A 24,462-nucleotide genomic window follows, 5' to 3' on the forward strand; every position below is an offset into this window, starting at 1 on the left:
AAGAGTAGGGAAAGTTTGAATAACTATGTCACAAAGTTTTCTACCATTTTGAATGTGGACTTTTATTTGGATGCTGATTTGGTTGCTGTAGATTTTTCACTCTTTTCTAAAGCTTGTATATTTGTTCAGTCAGTTCTGTTTTATCTTACTTTATTCATTTATTCATTTATTTTCATGGGGAAAACAAGGGCTTGGAAGTTCCTAGTTTGCTATTTTGCTGATATCACTTCATTTTTCCTATTTTGAATGAAAGCTTCTAGTACAGTTATTCAATCCATGTCTTACCATTTTATGTTGAACATTTGAGGGCAGATAACATTATTTCACTTTTCACTTTCATGCATTGGAGAAGGAAATGGCAACCCACTCCAGTGTTCTTGCCTGGAGAATCCCAGGGATGGGGGAGCCTGGTAGGCTGCCGTCTATGGGGTTGCACAAAGTTGGACAAGACTGAAGTGACTTAGCAGCAGCAGCAACATTATTTTAGCCTGCAGATCTCCAGACCAAGAGTGTTGCACAAAGAAGCCTCATGCACATGCAGGTCTGAATCAAATGATGAGATTTGAACTTCAAGCTGTTACCACAATGGAATGAAACTTTTGAAAGAGGCATGCATGTATTTCAAATGTGGCAGACATGAAAGCATTTATTAGAGGTTAGATGGCAGTGGTCAAGAATCCACCCGCCATTGCAGGAGATGTAGGAGAGGTGGGCTCAATCCCTGGGTCAGGAAGATCCCCTGGAGAAGGAAATGGCAACTTATTCTAGTATTCTTGCCTGGAAAATGCCATGGACAGAGGAGCCTGGTGGGCTCCATGGGATTGCGAAGAGTCAGACATGACTTAGCTACTGAGAATACATGCATAGTATGGTAGGGGTGCTTCCCTGGTGACTCAAATGGTAAAAAATTTGTCCGCAATGCAGGAGACCCAGGTTTGATCCCTGGGCTGAGAAGATCTCCTAGAGAAGGTAATGGCAACCCACTTCAGTATTCTTGCTTGAATAATCCCATGGAAGGAGGAGCCTGCTGGGCTCCATGGGGTTACAAAGAGAGGGACACTACTGGGTGACTAACACATTCAATTTCATAGTGTGGTAGATCTTTTTCAAAAATGGTCAAAAAAATTTTCTCTTTCTTTAACATATATACTAGTTCTTATTTCTAGACTTGGGGTGTGTTTCACCCTCCCTTGATCAGGGATATCTTTTAAACTTGCTTGGATCATTAGAATACTGTTGAAATGCTGCTCTTGGACTACCAAGCCAAGGTCTTAGAAGATCTTCTATCTCTTACTTTCAGCCTCTAATTCAGCCATCATGTAAAGAATCTTAGGTTAAGTCACTGAACAGTGATAGACCACATGGAAATACAGGCTATATAGTGGAACACTAAGACTCCCAGCTTAGCTTCAGCAAAGTGGCAATCTCATGCATAATACCAATCTATGGAGAAGGCAATGGCACCCACTCTAGTATTCTTGCCTGGAAAATCCCATGGATGGAGAAGCCTGGTAGGCTGCAGTCCATGGGGTCGCTAAGAGTTGGATACGACCGAGCAACTTCACTTTCCCTTTTCACTTTCATGCATTGGAGAAGGAAGTGGCAACCCACTCCAGTGTTCTTGCCTGGAGAATCCCGGGGATGGCAGAGCCTGGTGGGCTGCCGTCTATGGGGTCGCACAGAGTCGGACACGACTGAAGTGACAGCGGCAGCAGCAGCACTACACATTAGCCTTCCTCATGTCCTAACCAAACTGCAGAATCATACGTAAACAGAAATGGTTGTTGTTTTAAGTCACCAAGATTTTTTTTGTAGGAGAGCTGGGAGGAAGAATGGTCATATGAAAATGCCACATTATTTATGAGACAATTTAATATATTTTCATGAATCTAACTGAGATTAAAAGCAGTTTTCATTTTTGTAGCTAACTTTAGAAACTAGCTCTTGTTTAAAATGAGACTCATATGTCTTTCTCTTGTTAAATCTGCATGCTAGAGAGGAAAAGGCATATATTTTGGGGTTACAAATTCTGGGTATTAAATTCTATTTCTGCCATTTATCTGCTCTGAGGCCATATTAAGTGAGTTCATCTTTCTGAGTCAAGGTTTACTATTCTGTAAAATAAAGATAATAATTCTGACATAGGTTTTTAAAAGGATGAGATATGCTAATATGAGATGGGACCATATCACTTCAGTCGTGTCCGACTCGGTGCGACCCCCATAGACTGCAGCCCACCAGGCTCCCCCGCCCCTGGGATTCTCCAGGCAAGAGCACTGGAGTGAGTCGCCATTTCCTTCTCCGATGCATGAAAGTGAAAAGTGAAAGTGAAGTGGCTTAGTCGTGTCTGACCCTCAGCGACCCCATGGACTGCAGCCTTCCAGGCTCCTCAGTCCATGAGATTTTCCAGGCAAGAGTACTGGAGTAACCTACATGATTGTATATGGTGATGCTGTTGTAAAACATAAAGTACAATTCCTGGCACACAGTAGGCATGTGAATAGTGGTAATTAATGGAACCCTTTACTAAAAGGGATATTTTTAGACATAGAAATGCATCAGACTTCAAAGGAAGGAAGCTATAACAGCAGACTGACATGTTTGGGTTATTAAGTTAAATAAATGAATAATGAGTTTATACTCGTAAAGGAATTGGAACAGTGCTTGTGCACATAGTAAACATTAAGTAAATGCTACCTTGTATTATTATTTTTGTTGCAGCTGCTATTACTTGAACAGGTGGCTTCACCTAACATCCCTTCTGGTCAAATCTGGGAGAAAGTGTTTATGTCAAGTTTGGCTTTATATCTAGGTATCTCATGCTGGCAAGCCATCTTTGGGACATGCTATGTCCCACGGGGAAATGAATGACACTACAATTTGTATCCCTTGCCCAACAGATGTATCTATTTCATTCTAACATCTTCAGTTAACCTTGCATCTTCTCTACCTTAGAAATTTTTGGTCTTTGAATGAATTTAATAGTTTTATTACTATTACTGTTATCTAAAAAACACAGACCTGGAGAAATGCTTAGTTGATAAAACTAAAATATTCCTAAGAATGTTCTATTTATTTCCTTTCTTTTTCTTTTCACTAATTTGATAACTGATCATGTTTCAAGGAGTATTTAAAAAAAAATCATTTGCTTTACATTAATTTAGTCAGGCATTTTTTAGTTTTAATTTGGTGCTGACATGTGGTTTTGACCCAGTTGGTTTCATCTGCAGCCTCAGTTCCTTTGTATTTCTGGCCAAATATCCAGGCTTTCTGACAGAATCAGTTACCTGATGCTGCATAATAAATCACCCTAGTACTTAAGTAACGTAAACAATCCATTGTTATTATTTCTTAGCTTCTGTGGGTTAGATATTCAGGAGAACATGACTGGGCTATACTAGGGATCTCTATGAAGTCACAGTCAGGTGTTAGCTGGGGCTGCAGTCATCTGAAGGACTGACTGTGGCTGGAGGATCCTCTTCCAAGGTGACTCACTCACGTGGCTAACAAATTGGTACTGGCTATTGGTAGGCGTTCTCAGTTCCTTTCCAGGCAGGTCATTTCACAGGACATCTCGAGTCTCATAACAGCATGATGCCAGACTTCTCTCAGAGCAAAAAATCTAAGAGAGCAAGTCAGAAGCTTCAATGTCTGCTGTGACCGAGCCTAAGGAATCAAACCATTTCTTCCCTCATATTCTGAAGGTCTCCCTAGCAGACCTCTATGGAGACTACAGAAAGGAGAGAATACGAGAAGGTACTAGATTGTTGAATGCTATATCAAAGACTGACAACCACATAATCATCATGCTTCATTGAGGTTTCAAGAGTGGATATAACTCCAAAATTCTGGCCAGTCCAGCTGAAAAAAGGTTCTTTTGTATTTTATGAAACTACTTTCCTCCTTAACTTTCTTTAGAGCTGTTATTCTCAACCAGTGGTTCTCAATGAAATCCTCAATATCCTCTTTTATTTCAGAAAGAAGGGAGGAAGAGAGGGCGAGAAGTAAGAAAGAAGGGAGCGTTAATTACAAATTGGCACTTATCAAGAGCATTGCCAGTGATTGAACAAGGGAACTTGCCATCTGCCTCTGCAGATGAACCCTCTGGACACTGAACCCTGTGCTGTTGCAGCTGTTGACTTTCAACAGCCCCTGAGGAATTCAGGGTGGAGTGAGGCATTCTGTGCTCCAGGGAATCTGGTGGGACAGGTCTTTAGATAGTTGGATGTTTTTAGGATCAGATTTTATGATCTCAATCCTTGCATCTCCTCTTATTTCTAGAAAAGTACTAAATCCCTACATGGTGACATCAGATCCTCATGACTAGCAAAAAACCTTTTGTAAAATGAGGATTTAATGGTATTGAACTCCCACTTTGCCAAAGTCTTATGTGTTGACCTTCCTCTCAGTGCCTCTTTGGAGCAGTCTTTCAGAGTTATCTAGGGTATTGCCTCCCTGGCTTCAGTCCTCATTTTGCCCCAAATAAAACTTAACTCACAGCTCTCAAATTGTGCATCATTTTAGTCAACAGGAGGAAAATCCTACCTAACATTTTTGATCTTTGTTCTTAAAGTGTTCTGGAGTCCAACTGTCATACTGAAGGTAGTGTTTTCCAGTATCTCATTTTGAAGGATCAGGCCCATTAATAATTCCCAAACTTAGAGTTCTTCTTCTACTGGCTGTATCAACTTGTTCCTTGGTTTTTTTTTTTGTTTGTTTTTTGTTTTTTGACAGGTTCTCATACTGCCTTTATGATGTGAAGAGTGATATTTTTTTACAAATGCGATCTCTTTGGTTTAGATTTTCTCTCTATATACAGAAGATATTTAGTATTTCCCATCAAACACACAAGATGTGTAGTGATTAAAATTTTTGCCAGTGTCTGCCCTGAATACATTTTGCTTTGGAAAAAAGCATGTATTTGCACTTGAAAACAAAGATCTATACTGATGGTGCAGTCCACAGTTTGGTTTTCCTTTTGCCAAACTGGTCAAGTTTTTCCTCTAAGTTATGTAGACTACAAGCCTCCTCATAAAGCACATAAATGTTTTTAGGCAAAATAATCTAATGAGTAAGAGCTTGGACTCTGGCATTTATGCCTGAGTGTGAATCATGGTTCTGCCAATTACAAATTGGGAGCTTTTGGCGGGTTATTTAAATTTTCTATGCTTCAGTTGCCTCATCTATAAAATGAGATTAACAATAGAACTCATTCTATAAGGATTATCAGTTCACACTGGTCCTTTAAAAATCAGTTTTGAAAAGGAAACTATCAATAAAACAGCGGTAGTAATTATGTTAATATGTGAAGTGAAACTGTTTCAGGAAGAGGGAACCCTTCCTGGGCCTGAAACTGGGCTCTTGTGTAACATTTGGAAATAAATTGTCCGAGGAGACACATGTGCTGACAAAGCAAAAGATTTTATTGGGAAAGGGCACCCGGGTGGAGAGCAGTAGGGTACAGGAACCCAAGAGAACAGCTCTGCCACACAGCTTGCAGGTTTTATGGTGATGAGATTAGTTTCTGGGTTGTCTTTAGCCAATCATTCCCACTCAGAGTCCTTCCTGGTGGTGCACACCTTGTTCAGCCAAGATGGATGCCAGAGAGGAGGATTCTGGGAGGTGGTCGGACATGTGGTGTCTCCTTTTGACCTTTCCCGAACTCTTCTGGTTGGTGGTGGCTTATTAGTTCTGTGTTCCTTACCAGGACCTCCTGTTGTAAAATAACTCATGCAAATAGTTACTATGGTGCCTGGCCAGGGTGGGCAGTTTCAGTCAATATGCTTCCCCTAACAAAATGGTATAGGAGAAACTGCTTTGAAAAGCTAAGACCACTCTGACAATATTCTGAAAACATACATGTATGTATCCTTCATGCAGATGAATTCAGACAACTGCTACTCTGGGAAAACACCTAATTTGTCACACTAGTAGATATATCCAGTACAAAATAGCATAGATAAACTTCAGCTCTGACATACTTCTGAATTTTTAAGCATCAAATTCAATATTGAATGGAAATCAAGGTTCACTTTTTGAGAGAAAAATTAGGTCTCTGTCTTTGATGTCTTCATAGATCCAGGGTTTTCTATGGCAGTGGGGTCCTCTTTTAATAGAACACTTCTGTCAATTTAAAAAAAAAAAGAGAACATGAACCTTAACAATAAAGAATTTTTAATTTATAAAGCATTAATATACAGAATTTCTATGCTAATAAAATATTATATACATTAAGAATATATGCAAAGAATATAAAATTTCACATAATGAATGAAAAAAAAGTGGTTGTCATTTTTCTCTGTGTATTTCAATGCATTATCTTGTGCAAATGATAGGATATATACATCCTACTTGGGAGACAGCTGCTTACTCTTAATTGAATAAGAACAAATGGCTGATCAAAACAACAATGAGATACTACTACACACGCATTAAAATGCTAAAATCTGAAACAAAGACAACAGGAAATGCTGGTGAAAGATGCAGAGCAAAGGAACTCTCACTTATTGCTGGCAAGAATGCAAAATGGTGAAGTCACTTTGGAAGACAATTTGACAATTTTTAACAAAACTGAACACGGACAGGGAGGCCTGGCGTGCTGCGATTCATGGGGTCACAAAGAGTTGGACACGACTGAGTGACTGAACTGACTGACTGAAACACAGTATTATTACAGGATCTAGCAATCAGGCTCCCAGGTATTTACTCAAATGAAGTCAAAACTTATGCCCACACAAAAACATGTGTATGAATGTTTATAGCAACTTTATTCGTAATTACCAAAGCTTGGAAGCAACCAAGATGTCCTTTCATAGGTGAATAGATAAATAATCTGTGATAATCCATACAGTGGAATATTATTGAGCAATAAAAAGAAATGAGCTATCAAGCCATAGAAAAACATGAAGGAAACAAATGCATTTTGCTAAGTGAAAAAAGACACTTGGAGAAGACTGTATGTGTATGATTCCACCTGACATTCTGGAAAAGGCAAAATTACAGAGACAGTAAAAAGATCAGTGGTTGCCAGGGTTTCAGATGGGGGGATGGTGGGAAAGTGGGTGGAGGAATGAATAGGTGGAGCAAAAGCAGTATAACTATTCCATATGACACCATAATGGTGGATATAGGACATGCATTTGTCAAAACCCAAGGCAAAAGTGAACTGTATGGACTTTACTTAATAATAGTATATCAATAATGGCTCACCAATTAGATATACCACAGGAATGCAACATGTTAATAGGAAAACCTGGATGTGGAAAGAGGGGGGCATAAGATATCTGTTTGTACCTTCTGTGTAATTTTTAAAATAAACCTAAAACTGTTTTAAAATAAAAACTATTTTAAAAGTCTAGACTCAAAAAAAAAAAAAAAGTCACTTTGACTGATTTGACTTTAGTGGCTCTTTGAGAACAATACCAGAAATTGGGGTGAAGTCTTCAGGGATCATGTTTACAAAATGGTAAGGAAAGGCCTGTGTTTTCCAAACCTTCTGTTCCAGGTGAAAGTCTGTGTTCCCTTTCTGGAAGGACTTTGAAGCAGGCCAAATTTGAATCTGTGCTCTAATACTTATCATCACATAGCCATGAGCAGTTCACTTAACTGTTATCTCAGTTTCCATATCTGTAAATTGGAGACAATTGTACAATGTCTAACCTTATAGGATTAATATAAGGAGTAATTCAGGAGACATATGTAAAAAACTAGCTAGCATGAGGCACCAATGAACAAACAGCTTTTGTTAGGAAAACCCAAGTAACTATGTCCTAAGAACTATCATTACATATTCTACCTTAGCTTATACACTTATTGAAATTAAGACTCATGATGTCTATTAGAAATTCTCTCAATGACACTCAACTTTACTGAAGCATAGGAAATAACTGGGAACTGTAATAGTTCTAAGAAATGAAATAAAATGAGGCTAATGTAAATAAAAAAGAGTTACCTACTGGCTTTTCCCAATTAATTAGCATACATTCAATTATTCATACCTTAGGGAACTCATTTAGGCAATCAGGTATCCCATAAATATTCATCTTATTTACCTTCAGTGTCTCTGTCATTAGGATTGGAAATTGGCAGTGTTTTCTCAAGATATTTCACAACTGGTTGCTTTGAAAAAAATTACCTGGGACTCAACTCGTATGTCATTAACAGTGAAAATGATCCGCCACAAGAATGCTGAATTAACAAAGGGATGCTCAGTCCTCATTGTCACCCATTGGCTCAGGCCTCCATCCTCTGAGACAGGAGCGCTCTCAGTGGGTCGGCGATGGGACTGCAAAGGTGCCATTCTGACCTTCGGCCACTAGCATGTGCTCTTGAATAGTTTTTCATGGCAGTCAGGCACTGGGCCCAAAGGAATGGAGAGGCTACACCTCTGGATCTAATTTGTGAAAGAGGCAGAAAGAATGTGATTTATAAGTGTGAAAGCAGTGCGCCACCAACGCAGACATGACCTCATATAAGGAGACTCTTCAAGAGACCAAGATTGGCAGAGACAGCATTAGCCAAGGGGAATATGCCATCAGGATGGGCCACGTAATTTGCAGGACCCAGTGCAAAATGAAAATGCAGGGTCCTCTGTTCAAAAATTAAGCATTTCAAGACAGCAACAGTGGGGTCCTTCTGAGTGTCAGGCCCTTTGTCTCTGTGCAGGTTGTACTCTCGAGGCTGGCCCTGTGTGCAATACGATACTTTCTTCTGAACTGCCTGGCCTCAGACAACAAAACAAGGTTGAGTGACCCCCCCTGGTTTTTAGGAAGCCAGTTTTGCATTATAGCTACCATCTATGAGTGCTTATTAAAGCCAGGTCCTATGCTAGGCTCCGACATTATCTCTAACCCTTAGGATATGCCTCCAAAATAGACTTTAGTGTCTCCATTTTAAAGGTAAAGAGAGTATTAGAGAGAACAAGTGACTTACACAGAGCACAGAAGTGACTGAATCAGGGTAGAAACCCAGGTTTGTCGCTCTGCCTTCAAAGCCCATGTGCTTCTTATGTGGATCATGTTGCTAGTGTAAAGTAGGAACTTAAAAACATCTGAAATATAGCATGGTGCTGTTTGGGGGGTAACTTTTCTATTTCCAATCATTTTATTTACCTTTAAAGATATTGCGGCACTCCTCAGTTCCCCTCACCAACTTGAGCACTCCCTTCTTCCTGTGATAGGAAACACTGCAAAATAAAATTTACAGAACAAATTACAAGTGTGGCTTCCACCTCTTGCCCTCCAGGCTGCAGACAAAAGCTCTTTTCATTGTGTCAGCTGAATAGTATAAACTAACAGGACGATTTAGTTTCCAAGAGGAGCCTAGTCTAAATGTTTTTGATTCACATTTGAAATAAATCAATATGGTACAGGACGGGTCATGAAAGACCCTTTGAGAAGGGAAAGGTCTTCAGAATATAGAGTAGGTCCAAGTTTTTCTCTAACTTTCCCACTCACAAATTGTGTAAAAAACAGGAGTTTGGGGGTGGGAGTGTATCATGGAATGGCATTTTGAGGGTCTTTTCTTGCTTAATGGTAAGGAAACAATTCCAGAATATCCCCACCTTCCGAAAGGAAGGCTCCTTTTGTTTGAAGCTTAGTTACTTTGGTTGCCATGAAGACAGAATCAGTCCAAAGGACTTCTTTACGCCGTGCTCCTGTTGGAAGCCATGGCCCCTCGCAGCCAACAACAGCATGAGTGGTCCAGCTTTCCCAAAGCTCCGCAGCTCATTAGAGCCATCAGTTAACCCCCTGCCCCTGCCCGTTGCCTACTTATTGTAATTAATTTTATGGCCCCTTTAAAAAAAGAGAGAAAAGAAAAGGGAGACCTCTACATTTTATGCTACATTGCACAAGCAATTGAAAGTTGCAGGGAAGGAAAAAAAAAAAAAAAAAAAAAATCCCAGCACCAAATGTTTAGCAGTCTTTTCTTCTACTTTAAATGAGCAACCTATTTAAATCAATTATCGGCTCAAAATGAGCAGGCTGATCTAATTAGTCTTGGCCCCTGGTGGGTTAATGAATGAAAGGGAGGTGTTGGGTAGATAGGGCTTTCTCTGGAGTCTTTGGAACTGACCACACTAACATAGATCCCTTCTGGGTTTCTAACTCTTACCAGGAAGAATTATAGAAATAAATAAAGAGAGGCAAAGGGTGAGAGAGTAGAATGAGAGGCACAGTGGAGAAATATTAGTTCTATTAGCAGAATGACTAAGCATTGCATGGCATATTTTCAGCCTGTGTTTTACTAGGCACTGATCATTAGTGTTTGATAAGTAGTTCAGAATTGTAAATAAATCAATTTGTGTTTTCTTTAAGCGTGTTTGAAATGGAACAACGTATTGACTTCAGAAGAAAACATGCTGGTGAGTGATAGCAGCACAAGCCCTGAATCTTTGCACAAAAACCTCCTCCCTCTTCCCAACCTCATGTCCAGCCCTCTATTCAATCACAATGGCACAGGGAATTAATATATGGTTAATTAGGGGACTAATATAAGGAAGCAGGAGTGGGAAATATGATCAACAATAAGTTTGTGACTGTTGGACTGGAAGGTCTTAAGTTTCCCATTTTTTTTTAATACATCTTTGCGAGTATTCCTCTGAGCAAGGAAATAGATATTTGCTTTTTGGGTTATGACATTTCTTACCCCAAATGTTAACTCTCTGGTAAATGTTACAAGTGTTTACAGTTTGGGAATCTGATGTCTGTAACTTTTTGGGTTACTCCTTTCTAGTGGAAATTACATGGGTCTTGAAGTCAAGCAAACCAGCTCTGTTTCTGAAATGTGTGACCTTAAGGAGCATTTCCCCCCCCTATCTCTGACCCTCAACTGTCTCATCTTTCATATGGGGACAATATCACTTGGTTGCTCTGAGAACTGAGATGATATGTGTAAGGTGGCCACTGTGTGTGCCCTATGTCTCTCCTTTCAAGAGTGTACCTAAGGATGTTTTGGCAAAAGGTAGAAGAGTTCTTATATTTTTCAAAATGATGCAACAGGATGTGAATCTTTCTGTGTTAATTTTCACTTGAATGTGATCACTTTTTTAAAGACACTACTTGAAGAAATGTAATAGTGAGTCTCAGGTAACCAAACTCTTGCCTCCAATTGAGAGACTCCATAAATGCCCTGGTATTTAATGAAGATAGCCAACAAGTATTTCTGCATTATAAAAATGTCAATGACAAGCTGAAAATAACCAACATTGCCATTAGATTTTTAGGAGGTCGGTCATCATGGGATAGAATAGGAGGAGGGGTGAGTTGGGTGAAGATATTCAGGCTACCTGAGCTGAGTCCATGATGGGAGGAGGTAACAGCCTGAGGAACTGGTCTAATACATACCACTAGATATGGAAGAACCACTCTCCATAACCCTTCTACCTAGTTCTCCTTCCTGACCAGTTTTTATTTCATCAGGGTCAGACTGTTTTAGGGAAAATCGAATCATCTTTGAACTACAAACTGATTATGTGGGCTTATATGGCAAGACACTTCTTAGCTGCAAAACAGCTATACTCTTTCAGATATTCCTAAGAATTCAGTATTTAATCAGTAAAACGTCCAGACACATTGCCCTTTACAGAAATCAAAACCCTACTGTTTAATGACCACTTGGAGATATCATGATTCTTTTCACCCATTCTTGGCATCTTATCATCCATTGCTTAAGACTAAGAAGTCTCACACTGAAACTACAAAATCACATTGGAAATGAAAGTTTTGCAGACTCTTATGTGAACTGGATTTTGGCTTTGTGGGGCAAAGAGTGGGTGTGGGAGCATTCAGGAGCACATATAAAGGAATGGAAATAATTTGCTATTTTTAGAGACACAGAAAGACACAGAGAAAAAAAGGGAAGAAAAAAAATCTTTTGCAGCCAGGGAATGCAAACTTTGTAGTTCATCATAGTTTCAACATGGGTTCTTACAATGATTTATTCAATTAACCTCTTGCCTGTAACCCCCATCTTTAAATAAGCAGAATCTGAGAACAACAATTATAACTTTGCTAACGAGAAACTGGGTAAGTATTAAGTGTTTAAAAATCCCACTATTGGAGCCTGGTAATTTTTAAACATATAATTACCTCTTTTATAATACTTTGATTAGATTAAAATTAATGCATTATTAAGTCATGAGATGTTCAACCATCTAGACCTCTGTATAGACACAGATAGCAATTCCTTTATTTCCCCTTCCCCAGGTCTAAGTTAATTAAATTCCCTTTAATTATAATTTACTAAAAAGCTTCACTTTTGCCACTATTATGTCTTTTGAACTTTGAAATTTGAAAAAAAAAGGGGGGGACCTTAAAATGGTCTTTTACAGGAGAAATGAACTGTCAGCGAATTCAGGCAAAATTAATTATTTCAGCTTGATAAACCTTTTCATCTATTTGACTCCTTATACAGAAAAGCCAATTAATAATGTCAAACATGCTTTGCCTCCAGGGACCTGCAAGTTCTAATGAGTCTGTTTACTGTGGAGTGGCTAGCAGAATGAGCTTCATGTAGAAATTTTCTAATCGCGCCACACCTGTCAAGCTCAGTCATTATCTGTGTACCAAGGGCAAACCTCATTTTGTCAGTAGTGGTTTTCGAAGAACTAACAGATGCCTGGGGGAACATGCAGGACTGTCCGCCAGTAGACGAGTCACTTAATTACCAATCAGAGCAGCGGGGTGAATGCCTAATGTTCCTTAGTCCCGACCTTCCTCATCCCAACTCCACGCGCCCATCTTGTCAGCGACCGGGGACCTCGGTCTTTCTCAGTGCTGAGTGCTCATCTACCAGGACCTCTTTCTCCTGTGTGCTTTGAGGCGATGATTGATGAAATGGGTCAATCAGCGGCCTTGGACTCCACCTGCCCTGGAGCTGATAATTGTTTGCTTGGTGGGGAGGAGCCTGTAGGGGAGGGTGTTGACATAACCACCCCTAAATGAAACCACATATTCCTTCTCACTTTCCATTTGCCTCCTTGACTTGCAGGAAGCCCAGATGTACAAACTTTTGACTGCAGGCAGAGGCCCAGCATTCGGGGAAGTATTCATACTTCAGAGCAGTGCTTCTCAAGCTTTGATGCACCTATGAGTCACCTGGGGATCTTGTTCAAACTATTTTCTGATTCAGTGAGGCTGGGCCTGAGATTATGCATTTCTGACCAGTTGAAACTGGATGCAACAGGGAACATGAATCATATACTGAGACCAGGGTTGAAACTAGCGGTCTTAGACAAAATGCTAAGCCTTTTTGCACCTTCGAATTCTCACTACTGTAAAATATTCAGAAGATTCAGTGTTTCCCTGTTGCCTTTAGAATAACAGACAAAATCCTTCATGCTTACAGAAACCACAATCTTCCCCGAACACCTGGAAAGCTTAAACTGGCTAGTCTCCCCATTCCTGAGAAAGGATGATACAGTCCGTCTACTCTGAGTTCTGAAGATCAATATACTTCTCCATGCTCTTGTTTGAAGAGAATTTGTCTTGGCTAGGACCCCATCTGTAGCTCTTGAGGTAATTTTGTAGTACTGCATCATGCCTAAGAAAGACTGACACTGAAAGAGAGCCTGGAGAGGCAATCAGATTCGGGGATCAGATGTCCAAGAGTCCTCAATTCAAAATGGAAGTCTGCCATTTGTGGGCAAGTCATTTATTCTTGCTCTGGCTCAGTTTCCACTTCTGTAAAATTGAGGGATAATATCTAACTCACCTATCATGATAGGGATTAGAGACAGACTGGAATAAGTGGTAGATATTTATTACTATGCGTTGAAGTAATCTGCGGAAGGGCTTTGATGTTAGGTAAGTGCCATCCATATGCAAGACATCAGTACTTTAAATTTTCAATTTATTCACAGGTGTTTTTCTCTGTTTTCTCTGAGAAATGCAGTGTCACTGGGCCATGGACTTAAGGTCTAAAAGAAATCAGACAATTCATATAAAATTAGGCAGTGGGCTTTGAGGAAATCAAACATAGTTAGCCTGTCCTTTCGTTAGCTTTATTTCCCCAGGAAAACTGTGCTTCTGGAGAAATGTCATTGTGTAGCTGATTCAGCCAGAGCCTTCTAATTTCTTAGCCCAGGAAGTAAAAGAAAGCTGGAAAATGGAGGGTGATTAATTCTGTCAACACTTTACTAGATTGCTTTCTATGCTGCCCTCCTGTTGAATATTGGGCACAGAGATGGCTAGATGCCAAGGGACTCTTCTCTCCTCTGTGTATGCTTCAGTTAAGCTGGCATTGTTGTGTTTCCCTTAGACCTTTAGACTGTTGGCCACCAGAAAAATATCCCTAGGCACTTTGCAATGATTAAAAAAATTTTTGAGCAGTATTTCACATTGTCCTTTTTCAATATGTGGAAAAGGCTTAGTCCATTCTTAAGTATGATGTTTTTCCATATTGATGTCAATTTGTTTACCAAAATAATAAATTGCCACCTCTTATTTTATGATGTCAAGAGAGAATTAGGCATTGATATGGAAACAAGTCACTTGAGAGACGTGTCTTTTGGGTCAGAAATTTTCATACAGTTCTGTGAAGCCCTGGGTTTCCCAGGAAATATCTTGCCATCTCAAACAGGAGGGAGCAAATGAGGAGGTGGCGCCACATGATTCCCGTCCCAATTTCAATCAAGTCTGCTTGTATCTTTTTTATATATTGGGATTTCATTAAGACTTTATGTGAGAAAGGGCAAAGTGACTTTTAAAATGTTGAAAATCACTGCTGTAGTTCAAATTTCAGTGCTAACAGGGATGTCAGATCTTAAAACTTCAGGGTCCTCATCCCTCAACACCATGTCTTTGCTTACCACAGCCAGAATTGCATATCATGTCCTAATACAGAGATTCACAGCCTCCCCATTATCCTGATGAGCTTCATGCTTATGGAAAAATCTACAAGAATCCACAGTTCATTATGCTGACATCTTTGCTGATAAATAGCTATGGCAGAGGTTGTCCATCTAGTTTCCCTCTTTGTATCATAAGGGACACTAGAGAAAGTTTAGAACATGCGTAAAGGACATGGATAGCCCACTTTATTCACATTGATGGCAGGCAAGAAAGTTATTTGGGATTCCAAAATTCTGTTTCCCATCATAATTTTAGTACTGCCAAATGCCCTTCTATATTTTAATGGAGAACTCATTTTTAGGGACATTCAAGTTCTCAAGGCAAGAATATTGAAGTGGTTTGCCATTCTCTTCTCCAGTGGACCACATTCTGTCAGACCTCTCCACCATGACCTGACCGTCTTGGGTGGCCCCACATGGCATGGCTTAGTTTCATTGAGTTAGATAAGGCTGTGGTCCATGTGATCAGATTGGCTAGTTGTCTGTGATTGTGGTTTCAGTCTGTCTGCCCTCTGATGCCCTCTCTCAGTGCCTACCATCTTACTTGGGTTCGATTACCTTGGAGGTGGAGTATCTCTTCATGGCTGCTCCAGCAAATTGCAGCTGCCGCACCTTACCTTGGACATGGGTTAGCTTCTCTCGGCCACTGTCCCTGACCTTGGACGTGGGGTAGCTCCTCTTGGCCAGCCATGCTTCCGCGCCATCGCAGCTGCCGTGCCACGTACCACGTGAACTATGGACGGATGTTGGTGGCATTGTACAGGAAACAGGAATCAAGACCATCCCCAAGAAAAAGAAATACAAAAAAGCAAAATGGCTGTGTGAGGAGGCCTTACAAATAGCTGTGAAAAGAAGGGAAGCAAAAAGCAAAGGAGAAAAGGAAAGATATACCCATTTGAATGCAGAGTTCCAAAGAATAGCAAGGAGAGATAAGAAAGCCTTCCTCAGTGATCAATGCAAAGAAATAGAAGAAGACAATAGAATGGGAAAGACTAGAGATCTCTTCAAGAAAATTAGAGATACCAAGGGAACATCTCATGCCAAGATGGGCTCAATAAAGGACAGAAATGGTAGGGACCTAACAAAAGCAGAAGATTAAGAAAAGGTGGCAAGAATACACAGAATAACTGTACAAAAAAGATCTTCACAACCCAGATAATCACGATGGTGTGCTAACTCACCTAGAGCCAGACATCCTGGAATGTGAAGTTAAGTGGGCCTTAGGAAGCATCACTACCAACAAAGCTAGTGGAGGTGATGGAATTCCAGTTGAACTATTTCAAATCCTAAAAGATGATGCTGTGAAGGTGCTGCACTCAATATGCCAGCAAATTTGGAAAACTCAGCAGTGGCCACAGGACTGGAAAAGTTCAGTTTTCATTCCAATCCCAAAGAAAGGCAATGCCAAAGAATGCTCAAACTACCACACAATTGCACTCATCTCACAAGCTAGTAAAGTAATGCTCAAAATTCTCCAAGCCAGGCTTAAACAATCTGTGAACTGCGAACTTTGAGATGTTCAAGCTGGCTTTAAAAAAGGCAGAGGAACCAGAGATCAAATTGCCAACATCCACTGGATCATGGAAAAAGCAAGAGAGTTCCAGAAAAACATCTATTTCTGCTTTATTGACTATGCCAAAGCCTTCGACTGTGTGGATCACAATAAACTGTGGAAAATTCTGAAAGAGATGGGAATACCAGACCACCTGACCTACCTCTTGAGAAACATGTATGCAGGTCAGGAGGCAACAGTTAGAACTGGACATGGAACAATAGACTGGTTCCAAATAGGAAAAGGAGTACATCAAGGCTGTATATTGTCACCCTGCTTATTTAACTTATATGCAGAGTACATCATGAGAAATGCTGGGCTGGAGGAAGCACAAGCTGGAATCAAGATTGCTAGGAGAAATATCAATAACCTCAAATATGCAGATGACCACCCTATGGCAGAAAGGGAAGAAGAACTAAAGAGCCTCTTGATGAAAGTGAAATAGGAGAGTGAAAAAGTTAGCTTAAAGCTCAACATTCAGAAAACGAAGATCATGGCATCTGGTCCCATCACTTCATGGCAAATAGATGGGGAAACAGTGGAAACAGTGTCAGACTTTATTTTTTTGGGCTCCAAAATCACTGCAGATGGTGATTGCAGCCATGAAATTAAAAGACGCTTACTCCTTGGAAGGAAAGTTATGACCAACCTAGATAGCATATTGAAAAGCAGAGACATTACTTTGTCACCAAAGGTCCATCTAGTCAAGTTTAGTTTTTCCAGTAGTCATGTATGGATGTGAGAGTTGGACTGTGAAGAAAGCTGAGCACTGAAGAATTGATGCTTTTGAACTGTGGTGTTGGAGAAGACTCTTCTGAGATCAGATGAGATCAAGCGCATTCAGGGTGGTATGGCCATAGACTGGAGAAGACTCTTGAGAGTCCCTTGGACTGCAAGGAGATCCAACCAGTCCATCCTAAAGGAGATCAGTCCTGGGTGTTCGTTGGAAGGACTGATGTTGAAGCTGAAACTCCAATACTTTGGCCACCTGATGCGAAGAGCTGACTCATTGGAAAAGACCCTGATGCTGGGAAAGACTGAGGGCAGGAGGAGAAGGGGACGACAGAGGATGAGATGGTTGGATGGCATCACTGACTCAATGGACATCAGTTTGGGTGAACTCTGGGAGTTGGTGATGGACAGGGAGGCCTGGCATACTCTTTGGGTCGCAAAGAGTCGGACACGACTGAGTGACTGAACTGAAGTATTAAGGATTTTCAAATTGTGCCTATAGACTTTATACATAGAACATTGAACTTTCTGTGACTATGGAAGACTTCCCCCTTGTGTAGTTGAAAACTATAGATTTCAAAACTTCACAGAACTGTATTTTGTTCTACCATTTACTAGAGAGATACCTTAAGTAAGCTAGGTAATCTTAATACTCCATTTCTCCCTATATTTCTGGAAAAACAGGTCCCTGTCTATCTTTTCCCATCATGATTGAGAGCCAGCCTATGTTTGTAAAGATATTTTGATCCAATCTGAAATGCAGTGGGGTTTCTGATAGGAAAGAGTGTTTCAAAGTTGATTTCAATTCAATCTAATGAAATTCATTATTCATTTACTAAGCACCTATCTTAGGGCAAGCACTATTCAAGGTACAATGAGCATCACATACAGAGGTGAGTCATATGTACATCCTGGAGCAGAGAGATGCAGACCATAGCCAAGCTGGGGTAAGGGCTGCACTAGGAATTACACTCTGACACAATGAATGACTGACTTCACGTTCTACAGACCTTCACTAAGACTGGGATGTTTCCTCAACTGCTCCATTCCCTCCATTTTATGGGGAATAAGCCAAGGTTCTGAAATGAGGATAGCCTTAGAGAAGGTCACATTTCTTTGTCCCCCAGATTATAGCATTTTTTTTTTTCATATAGGTGGCACCATATCACACCATCTGATGCCGCATCCTGGGCAGTTGGCACTAATTCCCTATTCATTTATGCTTTAAGTCCACCTTCTTTTAGTAAGTCTGGAAGCTTTTCCCACTTTTTAAAAGAATGTACCTCTCACTCTTCACAGCTTTCCCATTCCATTACCATATCTGTCCACGTCTCCTGGAAAGCCCATGAGTACTTCAGAACTCGACAGAGCCCTGTTGTTAGAAAGAGCTGGTGGAAGTTAACATTAATTTCTTGCTGTGTTGTCAGTTCTGTGACCTCCCAAGGAGAGCTATTCTACACCTCCTTTTATCAAAGCAACTAGGAAGCTGGAGGCAGAGGATTTATAAGCTCAGTAGAGGAGAAACTCTGCCTGGGGATGCCATGGTGAGTGGTATTTAAGTTCAGTGTCTCATTATCTTCCTAGGACAGAACTGAAATGCTCACACTCATGCTCTGGGCTATGACTCTCCATGAAGTTTGCTTCTAGAGAAGATTTCAGTGCTGCATTTCCTGGGAAGCCATCACTTGCTGAACTTCTTCATTTTGATGTAAAGACCATAATACCCAGGCTATAAAAATGTATAACATAGCTTATCTTAAAAAAAAGAAAATGACTGAAGTATAGTTGATTTACAGTGTGTGTTCATTTCTTCCTAACAGCAAAGTGACTCAGTTATACATGCATATAAAACTTAAGCCTAACTTTGAGAAATGGAAAGTATATCATGGAAGTAGGGATGATATTTATTTATTTATTGGCTTTATTATAGGCTAGATACTTTGTAGAACTGTGAGGATTAAGAAATGAGAAATGTATGCAGTTATGATGCAGTAAAGAAGACCTACAAGAAAATGTGGGCTGGCACTCCGGGCTGGTAAGTGAAATAATAATACGAAGTTCAAGCAGTGCTGGCATAAATATATCAACGAAAACTTCATAGAGGTGGTTAGAAGTAAATTGGATCTCTAAGGGTGAGTGAAGGTTCTCTGGGGGCAATTTCAGACAGAGACAATTTCCTGGGGACTCTCATGCCTGACAACTAGACATTTAATCCTAAGATCCCATGGAGCCAGTTGGTTATTGAAAACCTTAAGGCAATATCATGATGTTTTAAGAGCAGACTCTAGACCTGATGGCCTGAATTCATACCAACTCTTAGCTAAGTTATCCTGTATAAATTGTTTACCTCTCTGAGCCCCAGTTTCCTCATTTGTAAAATGGGTATAATAGTAACTTTCTTGTAGATGGTCATGAAGATTAAATGTTACAGGTAATCCACATTAATTGCTTAATATAATTGCTTGGTGGTTAGTATACATTATCTATATAGTGTCATTTGTCCTTCTCATATTCAAATATCTTTATGATTTCATTGTTACAGTGCCTGCTAGTAGAACTGATGGTGTGTTAAACAACAGGGATCAATTATCTTCCTGACAAACTGTCATTATCTCATGGGCCCAGATATAGTCAGAGATAGCCTGATCTCTTAGCAATATTTGCCATGGATATGGGAGGAGGAGTGCCAGCATATATGCTTCTTAGTTGTTAATTCTTTTCTGTAGGCCTTTAGGAGGTAAGAACTGGAATAAGGAAGCCTTAACTGTGTGAATGTCAGGGGGAAGCAGCCAGTAAAGGGGATGTCTGGATAGAGGAAGCAGAGCACCAAGAGGATCAGGACAGCTAGGAAATCCTCGGGAGGTGGACTGGGAAGGATGTAAAGCAGAAGATGGCATTCAGAAAGCTAAATTTACCAGTTTTAGGAGATTTACAAGCTAGGGTGGTGGCACCAAAGAGGGAATTACTGATTTTTTGTGGGTAAAGGAAGTTTCAGAAGTGTCAGGTGATGTCATGCCTCATTCGTTTACTGAGCTCCTCCTGGGTACCAGGAAAGATCATGGCAAGCCTTTCATGATGCTTATATTTTACATACATGAAATTTACATTCAATCATTACAAATTACCTATAAAGGAGTATGTAACATGTAAGATGTTCTAAATGCAATAAGGAAAAATAAAACAGCATAAGAGGAGAGAGAGAATGGTGAGAGGGATTCCATTCTGAGAGAAAGTTTAGGGAGAGCCTCTCCAGTAAAGTAACTTTTGAATAAAGATCTGGAAGAAATGAGAGTATGAGCTGTGCTGATATCTGGGGGAAGAACGCTCCTAGCAGAAGGACTATAAGTGTAATTGTGGTAACCAGCCCCCAAGAAGGTCCCAGAGACTGTTGCCTCCTAACACACATGCCCCAGTGTAGTCCCTTCCACCTTGAGTAGAGCTGATCAGTATAACCAATAGAATATTGTAGAACTAGGGTTGACTTCCAGGGTTTCATCATAAAAGGCATTGCAGCTTCTTTCTTGCTCTTTCTTTGAGTACTCACTCTCGGGGAAGCTCACTACCATGTCATGAGGACAGTCAAGTCACTCTGTGAAGGGGTCCACATAGGGAAAAACTGGGGCTTCCTACCAATGGCAAGTACCAACTTGTCAACCATATGCATGAGCCATCTTGGAATCAGATCCTCAAGCCTTCAGAGACTGTAGCTCTGGCTTATTTCTTGATTGCAACCTCATGAGAGATTCCCACGCCAGGATCATCCAGCTAAGCTCCTCTCTCACTTCTGACCCACAGAAACTGTATGACATAATAAATGCTGATTGCCATTTTAAGCCATTAAACCTTGGAATAATTTGTTACACTGATAAGTATAATAGTGAAAATTTATTTTCAGCAGAATTGCTAAATATGAGGAGTCAGCATTAAAATATCTCCTGGGATCTGCTCAATGGGGAAGCAGAGCAGAGAAACAGTACCCAGGTTACTTGTTTTGTGGGATTCCCTGGTGGCTCAGACAGTAAAGCGTCTTCCCATAGTGCGGGAGACCCAGGTTTGATCCCTGGGTTGGGAAGACCCCCTGGAGAAGGAAATGGCAACCCACTCCAGTACTCTTGCCTAGAAAATTCCACAGATGGAGGAGCCTGGTGGGCTACAGTCCATAGGGTCGCAAAGAGTCAGACATGACTGAGCGACTTCACTTTCACTATGCCTTTTCTATGCTCTCCCATCACAAATATTCCTTTTTCTTGTCATCACACCTGGTTTAACTTCAGGCCTAAACTAAGATGCTATGCTCTAATCCTGCCTCCTGCGTTAAGCATTAAGCATCTTGTTAGTGAACTCTGGAGGAAGAAGTGAGAGGAACATGAATTTATTGGGTTCATGTTATATGTACAGCCCATTACATGTATTATCTAATATAATCTCCTACAACCTTATGAGGTAGTTATGATTACCTGCTTTCTATGGATGGAAAGAAAATGAAGTTCAGAATGGCTAGGTAGTTTATCCTAGGACACATAGCAAAGTGATCATTTGAATTTAAGCCTAAATTTAAAGCTTTGGGCTTTAATTTTTTTGATTTTCTTTTTTCACTGTACAAGACATTGGCTATGGAAAATTTGAAAAGTGTAGGAATGCACACACACAAATTGTTAGTAATCCCACAATTTGGAGAAAACTGCTAACATTTGGGATTAATCTGTCTAGTTTCTCTTAAACATTTTTTTCAATTTACATAATTAGATTAGACTACACAGTTTTTAAAACTCTTTTATCCTCTAATATATCATAAACACTTTTTGTATTGTTACACACTTCTCTATAGGTAATTTTTAATGGTTGCATGTAAATTTCATGTTTTAGGAAATCAATATATTTAATGAGAATTTATTATTGTACATTTATGTTGTTTCCAAATTTTCTTGTTCTAAAGGATCAGGCAACAAGCATACTTGAAGACAAATTTTTGTGTACACTTATGGTTATTAGGATAAATTTTTGCAAGTAGTATCACTGGTAAAATTTAAATTAATGCTTACTTTTTTTAAGTTTAAAGTAAAAAGACAGGTAATTCCTTTGACACACGTCATCAAGTTGCTCTCCAAAAAAGTTATATAAAACCTACTTCTTTCAGTAGTACGTGAGGGTGCTCATGTCTCCACACATTCATATGCATTAGAATTTTAAAAATCCTGTTAGCTCTTTTATTTATAATTAAACTCAGATTTTAATTTTGAATTTTTGGAATTCTGTTGATGGGTCACTGAAAGCTACCCAGAGAAAACTTGGTGAAAATTAGGCACCCACATTAAAAATGTTCACAAAGTTCTTGAGTCTAAGGACACATGATAGTGTAACATTTGTCCAGGTGCTGTATTGGCTAAGTAGAGAGACATAGGAGACACTTGCCTCCAAATATTAGTTTGTAACAGTTGAGGCTGAGGAGCATTTTTCACTACTATTCTACTATTGTTACCACCATTCCTGGCAGTGACAGTGCTAGAGATGAAGTCATCTACACCCAATATAATCTAATGTGGGTTTGCATTATTGCAAGGTTTGTGAAAGAACTGGGGCAAGCCTTTGAGGCTTGTTAAACACAGTCACGTGATTTTGAATATGTGTTAGCACACTGTGTGCCACCTGGGTCTCACTATCTGGATAGATGCTAACTGGTGTTGCTGTGCTGTACAAGGCACCATTTAGGCCCTTTACAACAGCATCATGACATGGGCGTAACCATGTTACTGTCAACTTTGAGGCTCCAGGTCACATAGCAAGTGAGTGAGTGGGTAGACCCAAGGCTTGAGTCCGATGAGTCTGACCCAATGCTTATGTTTTGCCTACCCCTGCTTTTGCACATACTCCACAAAATTGTTGAAGTCTGCTCCCCTGCTCCACAACTGGGCTGGCTGGCATAGTGCCTCCTTATCTTCTGATCATATTGTACTCAGCACCTGCCTCTGTGGCAACAATGGAGTCACTAAATGGTACTGTATGTTTGCATGCCAGTCTCTAGTCTGAGAATTCCTTGACAGTTAGAATGATGCTTAACTAATCTGTTCTGAGCTTCTGGTATTATAACCATTATGATGTTTTCATTAAATGTTTCCAGCTTACAAAAGAAAAGTAGAAAAGGATAGAGGTAATGAGGAGAGGGAGGGGGAAGAAATGAGTGAAGGAAGGAAGGAAAAATGAACTTGAATCTTGTCCTATAATTTGCCCCAGGGCCCTGAAAACCACTGTGACCCAGTGTGTTAACTCTCCCAAGTAATGGCCTGTGAAAAACAGATGATTTACCTGTAGTTCTGAATTAATAGTGGTGGTAGAGTTGAGCAGAGTGAATCTCCTGGAAAGACTGACCTGCACTTGGTGAGGAGTGACTCCATCTCTGGGTAGACTACCCTTCCTTGAGTTTGGAGTTTTTCAGTGGATCTCAGGGACTGCTGGTGACTCTAGGACAGATGGCAGTGACTCTGTGCTCTCTTGGTAGTGGTCATCTCTCTTCTAGGGTGTTCCCTGGGTATCTTTTAGTTTAGTCTCTAAGGTGTGCCTGCATTTCATTTCTCATTAGAATCGCCACAGGGCTCATGGCTGAGCTTGATTCCAGGTCCTGACAAGAAACTGTTTTTGGTCTTTACTCCATTTTGAGTTTATTTTTGTGTATGGTGTTAGAAAGTGTTCTGATTTCATTCTTTTACACGTAGTTGACTTGTTTTCCCAGAACCATTTGTTGAAGAGATCGTCTTTTTTCCATCATGTATTTTTGCCTCCTTTGTCAAAGATAAGGTGTCCACAGGTATTTATCTCCAGGCTTTCTATTTCCATTGATCTCTATTTCTATTTTTGCGCCAATACACTATGGTTTTGATGACTGTAGTTTTGTAGTATTGTTTGAAGTCAGGAAGGTTGATTCCTCCAGCTCCATTCTCAAAATTTCTTTGGCTATTCAGGGTCTTTGTGTTTCCATACAAATTGTGAAATTATTTTTCTAGTTCTGTGAAAAATACTCTTGGTAGTTTGATAGGGATTATGTTGAATCTATAGACTGCTTTGGGTAATACAGTCATTTTCACTATACTGATTCTTCTAATCCAGGAACATGATGTATCTTTCCATCTGTTATAATAGCAAATGAAACAACTGACAAAGAATCTCCAAAATGTACAAGCAGCTCATACAGCTCAATACCAGAAAAACAAACGACCCAATCAAAAAGTGAGCAGAAAACCTCAACAGACATTTCTCCAAAGACATACAAATGGCTAATAAACACAAGAAAATATGTTCGATATCACTCATTATTAGAGAAATGAAAATCACA

General features: G+C 40.0%; 2 long non-coding RNA genes across 3 annotated transcripts; one reads left to right on the top strand and one right to left on the bottom strand.

The window, feature by feature from the left end:
• Positions 1-5,668: 5,668 nt before the first annotated feature.
• Positions 5,669-10,008, bottom strand: LOC123331638. 2 transcript variants are annotated; one of them, XR_006548386.2, is made up of 5 exons: positions 9,563-10,008; positions 9,111-9,184; positions 8,135-8,392; positions 7,210-7,252; positions 5,669-6,123 (listed from the first exon to the last, which is right to left on the bottom strand). It is a non-coding gene; the product is annotated as an uncharacterized LOC123331638 (long non-coding RNA). The 2 variants fall into 2 exon arrangements; XR_006548384.2 differs by lacking the exon at positions 7,210-7,252 and having other exon boundaries at positions 9,563-9,988.
• Positions 10,009-13,265: 3,257 nt separating this feature from the next.
• LOC112582352 lies at positions 13,266-18,911 on the top strand. Its single transcript, XR_006548387.1, has 2 exons — positions 13,266-13,517; positions 18,720-18,911. It is a non-coding gene; the product is annotated as an uncharacterized LOC112582352 (long non-coding RNA).
• The last annotated feature ends 5,551 nt before the right edge of the window (positions 18,912-24,462 follow it).

The sequence above is a fragment of the Bubalus bubalis genome, chromosome 2 (genome assembly GCF_019923935.1).
Source record: "Bubalus bubalis isolate 160015118507 breed Murrah chromosome 2, NDDB_SH_1, whole genome shotgun sequence".
Taxonomy (NCBI): domain Eukaryota; kingdom Metazoa; phylum Chordata; class Mammalia; order Artiodactyla; family Bovidae; genus Bubalus; species Bubalus bubalis.